The sequence below is a fragment of the Lasioglossum baleicum genome, chromosome 20 (genome assembly GCF_051020765.1).
Source record: "Lasioglossum baleicum chromosome 20, iyLasBale1, whole genome shotgun sequence".
NCBI lineage: Eukaryota > Metazoa > Arthropoda > Insecta > Hymenoptera > Halictidae > Lasioglossum > Lasioglossum baleicum.
Window position 1 is genome coordinate 2,172,933 of NC_134948.1, and position 14,900 is coordinate 2,187,832.

At 48.0% G+C, this 14,900-nt stretch overlaps 1 protein-coding gene across 3 annotated transcripts in view; it reads right to left on the reverse strand.

The window, feature by feature from the left end:
* Positions 1-14,900, reverse strand: part of LOC143218918 (uncharacterized) — a 306,463-nt gene that overhangs the window by 257,966 nt on the left and 33,597 nt on the right. For all 3 annotated transcript variants that reach the window (XM_076444540.1, XM_076444542.1, XM_076444541.1), the window contains exon 2: positions 1,085-1,153. The gene's annotated coding sequence lies outside the window, so the exon portion shown is untranslated. The remainder of the gene's footprint in view (positions 1-1,084; positions 1,154-14,900) is intronic.

Consider the following 14,900-nt stretch of genomic DNA (forward strand, 5'->3'; position numbering starts at 1 on the left):
ACCACCACCACCACCAGCACCACCAGTCAGGGACTCGACCGGTTCTTCCGGACGTTTTTATTACCCGGCGACCGACCGATATTTGGCAGGACGGTCTGATCGTTCTTCTCCGGGAACCTCCGGCTTAAAGAGTCGATGGGAACTGTAAAACCCTGGGAAATTGGATGGAACTTTTTCGAGACTGCTCGGTGAATGGACTCTGGCCCTCCTATTCATTGCTACCCTCCTTTCCCGATAGCGATTCTTAAAAGTGTGGAAGCTCTCAGTTTGCTAGGTGGTTAACCGGGTGGCTAACTAGGTGGCAGCGTGGATAGATGGCTGCGTAAATAACTGGGTAACGTGTCGAACAGATGTGTAGCTAGCTAAGTGATTAAATGAACAGCTTGAAATTCGGATAGGAAACTAGATAATTGGCTGGCTGGGAGGGGCTTCTGATGACTGTACCAGAAAGGTAGCTAAGTAACTGGGTTGCAGCGTAGGTGACTCGGTAGCTAGCTAGGTAGGCTTACTAATGAACCCATCAATAAGCTGACTGGATTGCAATGTAGCTGGGTAAGTAGCTACAGATGCTAACAGGGTGACAATCTATGCTGCTTAGTAGGTAGCCAACAATGCTGACTTATCGAGCCAACTTTTTATCAAAGTAGCTATCTAACCAGGCCACCATCAAGATGGGAGGCTAATTAACTGGGTAGCTAACTAACAAGATAGCAGAGTAGGTGGCTAAGTAGATAGCTATCTAAACAGCTAGGTAAGTAGCCATCTAAATCGTCATCACTCCACCAGCAAAATTATGTAGCACGGTAGATGGCCAGGTAGCTGGGCTCACCAATGAATGCATCAATAAGTCAGTGGGTGGAAAACTAAATTGCTAGGTAGCCATCGAGCAAGATAGACTTCCTGCTGGCCCATCGGAAAGCTTGGCAGCTAAATAGCTGGCTGACTAGATAGTCTTCCTAAGTCCTCGCCAGAGAGATGCTCTCCCACCCTCTCGCCACTCTGCTTTCCGCTTCCTTCGCCCCTCAAAGTTTCCCTGCTGAGCAAAGTAGATAGCCGACAACTATGAATACAAGGAATGACATACCTGGTTGCTCCCGCGCCGCATTTAACTGTCCTAGTACAAAGCCCGAGTGCACAGGGACCCATAGCAGTTCTGTAAAGAGAACAGAAAGGTTGTTTTAAAACACCAGGTGAACACGGCGATGAGCGTCGGTAAATTTTCGTAGAAATATATTCGTAAAGGGTTTCGAGTCGAGGCAAGCTGGCGATACGGCGTGTCTGCTGATCCGCTTTGCGACTTTACGACTCGATCGACTCGTCACCGCGATGATATCGAAGCTGTGAGTAGAAGAGAGAGAGAGAGCGAGAGTGAGGGAGAATCGATTGACGCGAGTCGGTATTCTATTTTCCATCGATCACGGAATTTTATTACGCTCGGGGAGAAGGGGAGGCTCGGTTTAACCCTATCAACCGCGCGATTCCGAGACGATTATGCCATTTAAGCTGATCGAATTGCGGCGAACAATCCTGTAAAAATATCTACTTAAAGAGGCGCGCGGCGCCGAGCGGGTTCCCGGGGATTCGCGTTACAGAAACAATCCGATTAACCGGAAGAGCGGGATCGATAATCGACGAGAGAGAGAGAGAGTTCTTTATATTTTCCTCTCTTGTACACACTTTACCGTTTCGCGAACTTCCGGGACGCCTCGCCGCGCCGCAACGGGGGAAGAAATTAATTATCCGAGTTCCACAGCCGGAGAAAGAGTGGGTCACGAAAGTATCTCGACTACGGTAATTAGAGTAAACATGACACGCGACGGCACTATTTAAAAGACCCGAGTTTTGTTCGTAAGCGAGTTCGTTTTTATTTAAAGAGATGGTCCTCTGCCGGGGGCCGACGTCGCAGGACATTTTGCAACCTGCTGCATGCAATAATCTGCGTACTGGGTCGCGTCTAATGTTACAAGTTTCTGGCAAGTTCAACATTGTGAGGCTGTTTACGACGAAAGACTTCTACGACCGCGTATACGGTGCTCGGCGCAGACATGACGCTGTTACATGCTGCTGGCCTGATGTCACCAGATGGCGCATCGTGACACGATAATCTGGGGAGAGTCTGTGCTCTTTATGGGGTTAAAAAGTCCCCTTAAGGGAGCTAGACGGCGCTTGCGAATTTTACTGTTTTGCGTGTTTTCTCTTGGAATTCGCATTCCCCGTGTGACTTAAGGGGGCGCAGCAACGTGGAAACGTGAAAATTCGGAATTTTTATCGCTGGCGTCGAAAGTCCCCTTCTTTGTAAACATTTCAAAAAAAAAAAAAAGACAGAACCGAATGTAAGTCATAGTTAGACTGCTGATCTTTATGCAAAATGAAAATGTTATACACTAATTGTGGGGGAAGCAGGGATAAAATAAAAATTGATTTCATCCCTTGATGACTTTGTTGCATTAAAAACAACATTACGATGTTCTTAAATTTTTCTAATCCTTTACTGTTTTATATTTCACCCGACCAATTTCTTCATAAATGCATAAAGATCCGCAGTCTAGTCATAGTCTACAGCCCTTACCATTTGATTACTAGACTGCGGATTTTATGCATTTATGGCAAAAATGGGCACGAGCAATTTAAAGCAGCGGACGAATCGCGTAGATTTAAGGACATCACTGTATTAATTTCAGCTTAATAAACGATTGAAAGAAGAAAGAAATTTCTACAGGCTCCTGTTTCTTGCAATCAAATGAAACATTTTTTATCTTGCATAAAGATCCGCCTACAACGATCGTCTATTGATTACGAAACACAGAATTAAAATGATCCGTCTCCTATACGCATAGTTTGGTCCCGAATCACCACACAATCTGGATTTCAGAGAAGGGGTTGGTCCAGAGCTATCAAAGGTAACTAACTCCCTTAATACCTTACGTTGGACTGGACTGTGCATGGAGGCTAACACGTGTCCAGCGAGAGCGAAAGAGAAAAGGGACGGCAGAAATGGACGAGAGAGATGAGCCAGGCCACTGTACCAGGTACAGGTGCTAATTGCTTTAATGAGCAGTGGGCGCGGCTGGTTCTATAAAATTTCTTTGTGACGGTGGCCGGCGAAGGCGTGACTGAGAGTAGCTGCGTGAGAAAGAGGACAGTGAAGATGTAAAAGGGCGTGGAATTGGCGAGCTTCGAGGACTAGGTGAGTAGTGTCTTGCTGATAAGTTCTCCAGAAGTAGCTACCTAGATAGCTAGACAGCTAACTATACAAGCTACTGCGAGTCCACCACTTAGCTGACCAGATAGTCTTAGCTTTTGCTAATTCTTGTGCTAGATGAAGGTGTTAATTGCTTTAATGATCGCTGGGTGTGGCTGTTTCTACAAAAGTTCCTCGCGAACTGTGAATATGTAAAAGGCCTGGGGCTAGAATTGACCGGCTCCGAGAACAAGAATAGTGGATCGAAGAAGCATGGAGGGTGAAGCTGCGAGGAGGGAAAGGAGCATCGAAAATTATTGACGAAGCCCGGCTACGGTTTGTCTCGGGGAACGGAATACGGCTTGCGAAAAAAGGAGAACGGAAAGCTAAACACCTGGCGTGCGAAAAAAACAACGCATCAAAAATACAGCGAGAAGAACGGGACGAGACACGAATAGGAAGAGAGAGAGAGAGAAGAAAAAAAAAGGAGACGAAGGGAACGCGATAGTGGAGGGGTGGCCGAGTAAAAAATTCAGGCTGTAACTATGAAAAGCGGGTAGCAAAAATGCGCCGGTGCGTCGAAGAAGAAAGGAAGAAAAATACGGGACGAGAAACGGGAGGTGAGAGGGAGAACGAGGGTGGAGAAAAGTAAGCACTTCCCCGCTGGCGCAAGAGAGCAGTCAGACCAGGTCCACCTGAAAAAGAAGATGAGCAGCGGTGGAGGAAAATGAGGAGCTGGAACTGTCGCCCGTGATAGTCCACTATTATGGAGGACTGGACCTGTTACCGCACTCTCCTGGGCATAATTCTGCTAATTAGGTTGGGTCTTCCGCGGATGGTTGACCAATAGCGTGGCACTTGTATGGCTCGAAGGAGATGGACACTTTAGGACTCCCCCTTGGGCTGTGATGGGAGTGACTATGTTAGGTGTATGGCGGTTAGGACGTTTATAGTCACACCGTGACATAATTAGCCGGAGACTGGGTCCTTGGTGGGTAGACCTTTGCTGGTGATTGTGTGGGGATTTTGTTTGAGATTCAGACGCTAGCTGAAATACTGAAATTGTGTTCGAAGAGGTTAGGTGTTGGATTCTCAACTGCTAAGTCCGTAGTTCCACGAAGAATAGATGACCATAACGTAAAGATAGGTCCATTTATTTCATCGCGGACTATACTCCAGCCAATGCACGTCGCCTGCAACGTTGCAATTCGCCGGACTTGATTTGTGCGACTGTTGCAATCGACTACGTCGCTAATACGCTACCTGCACACGAGCGAACTCTACTAATAGATGAGTCGCGCAGAGTCCATCCACACTCATTACTATCCGAAACAGTCTCTCGATAGCCAGTGTTAATGAAGTCGAGATAGATCATTCCTCAATTTTAGTTCCCACTAAATCCACACGATTTGTTCAACCTCATCGATAGAAAAATGCGAGAACGTGTAGAAATATATATATTTCCACACGATCGTCGAATTCTTTTGCTCGGAAAGTCCGAGATTCAAGAGAGAGGAGGGGTTCGGTCGAACACAACGACTATTTGCGCCATTAAGTCTGAGACCACAGTCCCCGGGAGTCAGGGAAATGAAACGTCGCCTTTGTGTTATACAGTCGGGTACCGAGGAGCGCTCAGCTTAAATGGCCCCTTCCGCTCTTTTTCCATCCCTCCAGCCAGAGCCTTTCAAAAGCCGCGGAAGCGAATACGCGAGCGGGCTGCGTGATGCACGAGCGAATGGTTGCGTGCACGCGCAACACGTACAGAACGCTTGCACTCTGCACTCTGCGAAGCCTAGTTCGATTCAATCGGTCTAATAATTCACCGGATAATGGGGCAGGCGCTGCACCTATCACAAAACCCTACCAAACCATCGCTATCGCACTCTCTCTCTCTCTCTCTCTTTCGATCTGCCTGGTGGCTACAAACCGCCTGAAACCTTTGCGCAAACCTAGTTTCCACAAACCGCAGAAATTTTCTGGAAATATCCTGATTCACGGGTTCGCAAAATACAACGCAGCCCTGCCACTAGATAATTATAATAGAACCTAGCCGATTAAGATGGTCAAAACTGCCCTTAGAAGTTTTTCAATGGCTATTGCACCATTCGAAAGCTGACCAAGAAAAACCATATATAAATTTTCATATTAATTAAATGATATTTCTAAATTCTATGTAAAATTTCTATAAATAATATCAACCCCTCAAATAATATTAGATACATAAATTTTTATATTAATTTAATGATACTTCTAAATTCTATATGTAAAATTTCTACATATAAATAATATAAACCCCTCCGAGTAAAATTTCAGCCCTCTAACTTGCCCATGAGGATAGTTACAGGGTAATGAGTCATTTTGCGGTCTCTCATGCGATCTAAAATTCTGAAAAATGTGACATATTTTGGGTCTTAAAGCCGAATTTCAGAGAATTTTTTCAGATTTTTTTGTTGCAAACTGCGGCGGTAAAAAATCGGAATAATGCAGATTTCTCGAAAATATAAAAACATGCCATTCTACTGTTTGGTTCCGTGATAAAGTGCTATAACAGGCAGTGTCGTCAATTATTCTCCGATTTTTTGTCGCTGAGACATCGTTCAACATTCTCCGGCAAAATCCAGACCCCTCGCTGACCGGGGTCGCAGGTGACAAAAAAGATATTTGCTGACCAAGTGTCGGCGCGCCCCTAATTCCGAAACACTTGGCAATGCGGCGCACAATCGAGGGTGGCGCGTAAAAAGACGAGGGGGTTTGGGTGGCAAGAGAAACATCGCGCTTCGCTGTCACGTGAAACGCCAGCTGACCCGTAGTCTCGGAATCTCGTGCGTGGCGTGCACGACGGAAGCCGTTCAACACGACAGACACGAAACCGCACTACTTTCAGCCCTCGCGCCCCCTGTATTCCTGTCCCTTCGTCCCGTGCCCCTTCGCCGTTCAACCCCTTGCGGTACGTGAACGCGTGTTTCTCGCTTCGGACGGGGCGACGGCTGCTTTTATGCATGGTACGTGTGCGTGTTTCCTGTAAAAGCTGAGGAATGCAAACCCTCCTCGGGGGGTTAGAGACGAGGCCCGGCTCGGCCGACGCTCGAGACTTGATGAATTTCGTCCGGACAACGTCGGATTTGCCCGTGGCTGAAGAAGAAGGAGAGAGGAGAGACGAGAAACCGACGCCATTCAGAGAAGGAAAGAGAGAAGGTCGGCCGAGTGAAGGTAATTGGAGCAGCATGGCGGGGGGGGGGGGGGCAGAGAAGGAAAAAGGCGACTCGCTGGGACGATACCAGTAATATTCAGCGGAGGGACGAGATAACAGGCTGGTACGTGAGCCTCGGAGAAATATTCTGCTTCGTTGTGTACGACGCGTGTGTGTCTGTACCCGTGTATACACACAGCGACCTCTTTACGCGTATGTGTGTGTGTGTGTGTCTGCCTTTAAGTAAAACTCCTTTCTCCGATTTTCCGCCGGGGAATAAAGGGTTCGCGTCCTTTCCCAAAGGGGAAGCGAACCCTGCAGCCGATTTGCATTACCGCGAATGTTTGTGTGTGGCGAGCGAAGCGCGAGGGGAAGCCAGAAGGATTTCTAGTTTGGCGTATCGCTGCCGGGGATAGGGCGGTCGGGAAATTTAACAGGAATCCCGTGATCATTGACGACGACGCGCCGGAATTGTTCCTTTCCGTTATCGTTGCATTGTTCTTCCTTTGGAGTAAGGTTCATGATATATCTAGGGTAGTTGCGTCGGAGGAAGCGTCGCACCGGCCAAGATGGACCCAAAGTATACTCCGATTTTCTATAACAAGGAACTTTCTTCGGAATTCTCCGTGTTGGAACAGAATCGAGTGTGTATTTTCAGCAGAAATCGAGTACGAAATAAATATCGCGAGGAACGCGTCAGCAAGTCGATCGGTGCCGGCGATAACCACGTTCCGAAGACACATCTAAAATAATGCATTGATCCCGGTCCGAGCACGTGACACTCTCGAACAAAGTCCGGTCCTGTGAGAGTTACCTGGCAGCGCACCTGGGTAAGCGGAACGTCGACAACGTTTTCAGGATCGGTCGAACGTGAGGAAGCTTTTCCCTCAACTTCGACCCTCGCGCCGAAAGTCCGAGGAAACTTCAACCCGTTGTGAAACTTTGACGTGGCTACGGACTGTACGCAACGGTTGTCTACCGATACAACTGTTGCACCGGGAGGGCGAGCCCGACCCGAGTTCAGTTTAATCGAGAACATTGAAAAGCTCACGCGGCGGTGACAGTTGTCGAACGTATACAGCAAGATTCACTTTGTATCCCCCGCGTGTAATTTGAATACGACCGCGGTCAGAGGATCCTGGGAAAAATGTCACGGTTGTCTCGTATCGGTTACCAGGATGACATCAAGAATCTGCTTGATGTATTGTATGTGTGTGCAATGGGAAAGTATGAATCCAGGGGAGGAGATCCTTCAATATATTTTATATTGGACAGGTAATCCCTTTCGATGCTTCAAGGGAACAGATCAATTCTCCTGAAACTGTTGGCGAAGCTGTACAGGTCGAGTCCTGTTTGGCATATGAGCTAAAAGTCGATATAACAAAAATCTTTCTTTAACAATAGGAGATACTTTATCAATCTTTAAAATAAATAGTGACCTACATAGATGTAGTCCAGTCAACGAAAAGTTGTAGAGGGGAATGGAAGGAACACAATTTTTAACTTTGGGTCTTTCTTTGGACTAGTTAGGAGGTAAACATACTAAAGGCCCCACTCCTAGGAGGTGAGCGGAGTGCAGGGGGCACACAGAAGGTCCCCTTTTTCGGTTTTCCGCTTATATTTCGAAAACTATGCGTCCTAGCGATAAGACCATTCCATACCAAATTAAAGCTGACGAAATGTGCCACAAGATTGATTCCATTCAGTTTTTCGCTATCCCGCATAATTTCCGAGACACCCGCGCTCAAAGTTCACTAATTGCGCTGAAGAGTTCTTTTTCACAATTAGTGAATGAGCGCGGATATCTCGGAAACTATGCGTCCTAACCGATAAAACCATTCTATACAAAATTAAAGCTGACAAAATGTGCCATAAGATTGATTCCATTCAGTTTTTCGCTATCTCGCATAGTTTCCGAGACACCCGCGCTCAAAGTTCACTAATTGTGAAAAAGATCTCTTCAGCACAATTAGTGAACTTTAAGCGCGGATATCTCGGAAACTATGCGAAATAGCGAAAAACTGAATGGAATCAATCTTATGGCACATTTTGTCAGCTTTAATTTTGTATAGAATGTTCTTATCGCTAGGAACCATAGTTTCCGAGATATAAGCGGAAACCCGAAAAAGAGGGGACCTTCTACGTGCCCCGTAGTACTAGTCAACTTTGGAGGCGAGTATCGAAATAAGAGTGCGAGAAGGGTCCGCGAAATTATATGGACAGGGTCTAGGAAGAGGAAGCGAAGGGGAGGTTCCATTTAAAAAACAAAAGGTACGATTCCCCGGATCTAGAAACAGGTTCCGGCGCGACGTGCGTCGCTGGAAATAATGTGATCTGGTTCCCCCGTTTCATTGTGCCGCGTGCGGTGAAACGCGGCGGAAAAGCGGGAAGCGCGATCATTTTCCGGCGGGGGTTGCGGTGTTGAACGTTCGGAAAACGCGTGGACACGGGAGGGGGGGCGGCTGGATGTCGGCCACGCGACATTAGACAGGAATGCATGCGTTCGCCGTTCCTATTTGCGAACCGTTTGCTTAATTAAGGCTGGCTGTGCGGAGGTTTGCTCTGTCGGCTGGAAACGTCCGATAGACGTTATCACGGCCACTCGTTCTTTGGATTAGCGAAATTAAATGCAAGCCGCGGAACTTTCGGCAACGTGTACCACTAGAGCCCGGAACGATTCCCTCGGAATCGCGGGGATTTAATCGGACACGTTATGGGGCCTGAGATTCTAATTTCGAACCCGGTTCGGTCGATTCGAGTCTGGAAAATTCTTGGTCCGAGTTACAAATTCGGTGCTATTCGCTGTTATCTGAAATGTAAACGGCGGGCTGGTCGTGTGGCTGTTCGCACGTAGACTCGCCCGTTGCTCTCGTTTGCGGATCCTCGGTGGCGTTATTTATCCGACTGGTGGCTCCGGGTCAGTGTTACCAGACAGAGGTAATCGAAAAGGAATCGTGGAGAATACAAGTACCCCTTCTCTGACGACCAGAGTAATATACCAGAAGAATAGAGTGAGGCGAACGGGAGACACGTTGCGCGTGTGCGATAGGGACTGAACGGTAGAATACGATAGTGGAAGGGGATAAAGGTGGAGAGCCTGGAGGGGGAAACGAGGTTGATTTCAACCTCATTCTGGCATCACTGCTACGGGTAGCTAAAAGTTGGCGCACCGAAGTTGTAGAGTCTGTTGATCGATCTAAAAGAATCTTGCAATATAATTCCAGCAAGATTTTTAGTCAAACGAAATCTCATCAGCTGGCACAGGATAGCTAAAATTGAGCCCGCGATGTCCAAAAGCTAAACCGCCCCGCAGTGGTGTTTACGCTAGCTGGTATTTATAAAGCGAATGGAAATGGAATTAATAGAACTGGGATCTTCATTCAGCGAGCCCTTTATCCGCTGCGAGCCCTGGTTCGAAAAAGGCCGGGATACCTTTTCATTAAAGGGCGCCTCGCAAACCCGGATTCTCCGTGTGCCGTGCGTGGAACGCAATTGCGAGCGCTGGTGAAACGGATAGACGCGGTTATGCGACAGTAAATTTTAATTGTACGCCTCCAACTCCGGCACGATGGCGTGTTCAGTTGTCGGGCTATGATCTCGGTATCCCAATTCTCTGCTGTTGGCAGACCCATATTGTCGCGCCGTATATCTACACATACACCGACGCGCACGCATCTACACGTACACGTATTCGTGCAGACTTGTGTGCCGTTTAGTTGTCGCTCGGACACCAGGACAGATTAGTTTGCAAACAATTTCATTTCTGTCCCTGTTGGCCAAGCGGCGGCAAGAACGTGACGGCGGAGCCAGGGTCCTCGCTTAATTCTAGAAAAAGCCAGCTCGCCAAAGCTGCTACATACCAGTCAAATGCTCGTCCTTGAAATTCCACCAATCCGAATATATTTTATTGTTCATTTATAGAAAGGGGAGCAAAGCGAAGAAAGAAATCTATCGAATTCTTACTCGGCTGATAACAGGGCTGTAAAGGGATGATGGGGCGAGATCGGTTTTTGTTGTAATATGTTCGATAACAGGCGAGCAAACAGTTCTTCAGACACAGTCTGTTGGCCAAGTCGATTCTCTTAGGAGCAAACAGTGAGCACAGCGCGCCGGTAGTCGTCGGTTCAATCCCGCGCGCATCACGGATGAATACTTCGGACCATTTCCGGATCCGTTTCCATTCCCGATTCATTCAGCCCACGTCGAACTTTCCCGGCGAGCGGAACTTTTTTATTAGCTCCCTCGTAGGGATGTCCAACACGGCGATGCGTAAAAAAGAGGTGGTAAAAGAGGGAGAGGGAGAGAGAGAGAGAATGAGCGAGATAGCTTGGGGGTCATAATCGGCGGGCTACTTCCGCGCGAATGCCAAGCAGGATTGTTCTTACACCCTTCGATATTTTCTGATTTCTCCTTCCAAATTTCACCACGTCGTTCTCTCACCAAATCCCACAATTTAGGAGTCGAACAAAAATCTGAAAAAATGCTTGACCCCTATAGTTACCAGCCGACTGCACACCGAGGGGAGAAAAGCGAGAATCGCCGAAGCCGTAGATTTATGATGATGGCGCGTGTTACTGCGAACGTTTGTGTGTTCGGCCTCGTGCCCGCTAAGACGACCCGATAATTTATTGTTCGGCGACAAAGGGATACGCAGAAGTGGGTTGTTTGCTGATCGAACAGCCGGAGATTTACCGCCGTAATATGTTTGTTTGAATTTTTCGGCGCATCCGAGATCTCCTTCCCCTCCGAGTGACGACTATATGTATACTTCTTCCACGGAACTGGGGATTCGTGCCGGCACAAAAATTATAGCCATTCCTCCGGCCGTATTTATGCACTTTATCAAAGTAATAACGGATCGTTAGAGGCTGCGGATTCGTGGCTCTACGACTCCCCGGGATCTGCACGCGATTTTTATGCGCGTAGATCCGCGATAGACCACGCCGAAACAGATTTTAATGCAACCAGCCGTACGCTCGGTTGGGTCTTGTGTTTGTTTTGGCAAATGATTGTTATCGAGGTTCGCAGTCTTTTTAACGTCGCCTTTCTTGAAACCATAGACATATAGAGATAGACTGCGCCGTCTTATGGGCGAGTTGAAGCCCACAATGGCGGCGCGCGGTACAAAGAGTGAGAGAGAGAGCATTAGCCGGGGTCCATAGCGCTCTCTTTCCAATTGATGTATTTATTGATGTTTTATTTTTGTTTTTTGCCGCCATTGTGGGCTTCAGCGCTTCGTACAGGCCGCGCAGTCTATCTCTATATGTCTATGCTTGAAACTGACACCGGCATTTGTTTGCCAGAGTAATTGCACGGGGCGTGACAGAAATCTATTTCACGCTGGGACCTATCTTGATTTGTAGTCACCTTGTTCTAAGTTCCGACTATGTATATTTCCGAATATGTTCCGACTTGGAAACGGGACATCGTGGTGCAGCTGTCGAAGAATCGACATCCAGAGGATTTTATTTAGTCGGAGTTTCGCGGGCTTCATTATTCTAAATGGTTCTACCTGTCGCGCGACTATTTTCCAACGGGTCGGGACGATTATCATTATACACTCTAGCGGAGAATGCAGAGAGGCGCGCGTCATTAACATCGATGCGGGAAGGGGGTGGGAGAGAGGAACGCAACGCGATCAGGAATTTATCGAAAATTAGTCGGATGTCAGTCGATTGAAACCGGAACGAGGAAGACGCGATCTCGGGGGCCAGGGGATTTAATTAATTCAGTCTCGGAAAATATTCGCGAGGCCTTTATAAACGGGCAAATATTCGCTTTCCCGCGAATAATCGATATATCGAACAGTCGGGATGGCCGGAAACGCGAGAGTCGTTCATTTGTTATCGTTTTCCGAGTGTTCCTCGAACCAGCGCATCGCCATAGCTGCTACGACCCGTTCTCGCTCTTAGTATCAGGCTGTACGTCGCGTAGTTAAACGATATGACATTCGCAAGATATACGAGTAATGTAATAATGCGTCTGGCAGAGAAGACGGCGATGATGGGGCTCCCTGCGAGCTACACACTAATTACCTCGAAATTAGAATTTAGATTACCCGAATATTATTTCTGACGCGCGGCAACGCGGCGCTACTGCTGCGCGAGGGCAATTAGCGTGAACGAATTATACGTACGAGGGAAAATTCAATGCGAATTGCCCGGACAAGTTTCCCAGGGAACTTTTAATAGACCCGATGGTTCCAGAAAGAAACTTCTTCGGGGACTTTTAATACTTGTAAACGCGCAATCCATTGCGTTACCAGAATAATTATGCAAAACGAATCACCCGAAGCTGCTTCCTGCTCGGCTACAGTCGACTAACGTTGCGGAAACCTGACCTGAGCAGCCTAGCATCAACAAATGATCAAAACCTTGGACCTAATGTCTTGGACCTAAGCTGACTTGATCTAAAGATAAAAAAATTAAATACAATGGGATGGTTAGATTTGACCCAGTGAGGCCCAGCGACGTTAGGTCTCGGGTGTTTCATTAAAACCGGCCGGAAAGCTGGCAAAGGACGGCATCTAAATTGCACTTGAGAAATATTCCGCGGCGGAACAGGGCGGCAGCACGCGAGTGAGACGGTCGGCGTAAATATTCATGACGAGTTTCGTTTGCCGCGTTTAACCCGCGAGAGCGCGTCTCCAGCTCGCGAGATAACGCCCGGGCCGTGTCCGTCGGTGGGGGTAAAAATGGAATCGCTGGGTCCAGAAGCAATAGCCGGGGTAGGTATGGTACGCAGGTGACATAAATTTCCAGCCTCCGGACAGAGAGCCTGGTCCATCCCGAAACACGCCGTAAATCCCCGGACAAAAGGGAAGGAACGCCGTTGGAAATTGTTCAGTTCGCTCTCTCCCTCTCTCTCTCGTCCTGGTAAAAAGAAGAATCCTCTTTCCTCTCCGCAGGCTTGCAACAAGATTCTCTAGGAATTCTAGTATCTCATTCTACGCGGCCGGGGCGGCCAGTTAAAAATATTCGCCATCCCCGGGGGAGAGTTACCGGCCCTCGTCGGAGCACGGGTAACTAGCGAGAGCGTTAATTGCTCTCACTCTTAAAATAACACTCGATTACTCGAGCAGCCGAGCCAGCAATTTTCTAAATACGAGCCGCTCGCTGCTGGAGGGAAAAGGGCGACGCGGAAAAGGAACACGGAGAGAGAGAGAGAGAGAGAGGTTGAAAAACGAGGGCGGCCGCGAACCGCTCACCGCATTTAATTCCTCCCTTCGTGGACCGCGTGGCGACTCCGACGCACACTGCGCTGGAAAACCCGTTCTTCCTGGCCGAAATTCCATTTTTTTCACACATTTTTGGGCACATCGATATCCCCTCAAACCGGAAAGAGCAAACCGCTTCATACTTTTTACTGAGATAATTTCACTGTGCGGCGACGTGTATGTAATCCACTCCCCCGTTTCTCATCGGGCCCTGAAATATTCTAAACGCCGGCGGGACAAACTCTTCAGGATTCGCCGTTTCCGACTGTCCTTTCGACGAGGACCACTTCGCCTACCACGGAAATTGTCTGAAATCTCTCTTTGTTCCCGCGTTCGAGTGCTCGTCTCGCGGACGGGAAACGTTTAGGTTGGCAAAACGGTATTTTCCTTTCTCCCGGGTTTTTTGCCGCTTCCCGGGAAGAACGTTCCCAGCGACTTTCCGCGATATTTAATGTTCCTTCCTCGCCGCGCCACGACCGGGCAATTCTGCCAAAGTGAGCCGCGGCTCTGAACGGAATGAGAGTTTTTGATAGTGAGCGCCGCGAGCTCGAGCATTTGGCTTGAAAACCCGGAAAAACTGTCCTGGCGTTATTTTTAGGGTCAACGTGGTGATATCGTAGCTCGTTGGATTTGTCTCAACGTCGGCTGCAACATCCCGAGACAAACAATGAATATCAATGTTTGAAAAATCAAACTGACCTTGATCTTTTAATTGCAAACATTTTTTCACCGAAATCGTACATTTTTCATGGGGCATATATTTACAATCTTGTGGGTGTATAACAATTTTACCACATTGAATTGTTCATTTTTTAATAATTGTGAAAATTGATTTTTTTTCAAGAAGAAAGAACAAGATTTTTAAAGAACAGCCCCTGTCGTTGAGAGAACAGCTTCAGAGCAAGAACGCAATTAGTTAATCGCACATCTGGTGTTTTAACGGCGAGGTACCGATCGGAAGATCGTGTGTGCTCGGTCATGCTGGTCGGTAAAAGCTCGGGGACTAAGGTGAAGGGCGGCCCGTGAGTCTCCGAAGGCGCAAAGTGCAACCACTTGCACTCTCGAGCGCGCCTTGTTAATTCTCCATAGGCTGTCGTTGCGACAGACCGACCGAGTTGGCTGAGCGCTACTTTCGAGCACGCTGGTTAACGTGCTCGTCGAGCCGAAGCACTCGTAAGAAGTTTCTGGCCCGAGCTACTCCGCCTGAGCAACGTCTGCTTTTTATTATCTCGCCGTTAAAGCGGCGCAAATGCTGGGCGCTGCTGTCAACGGGACTTCTTGGCTACCCCTTCAGCCGACCGACGTTTCCCACC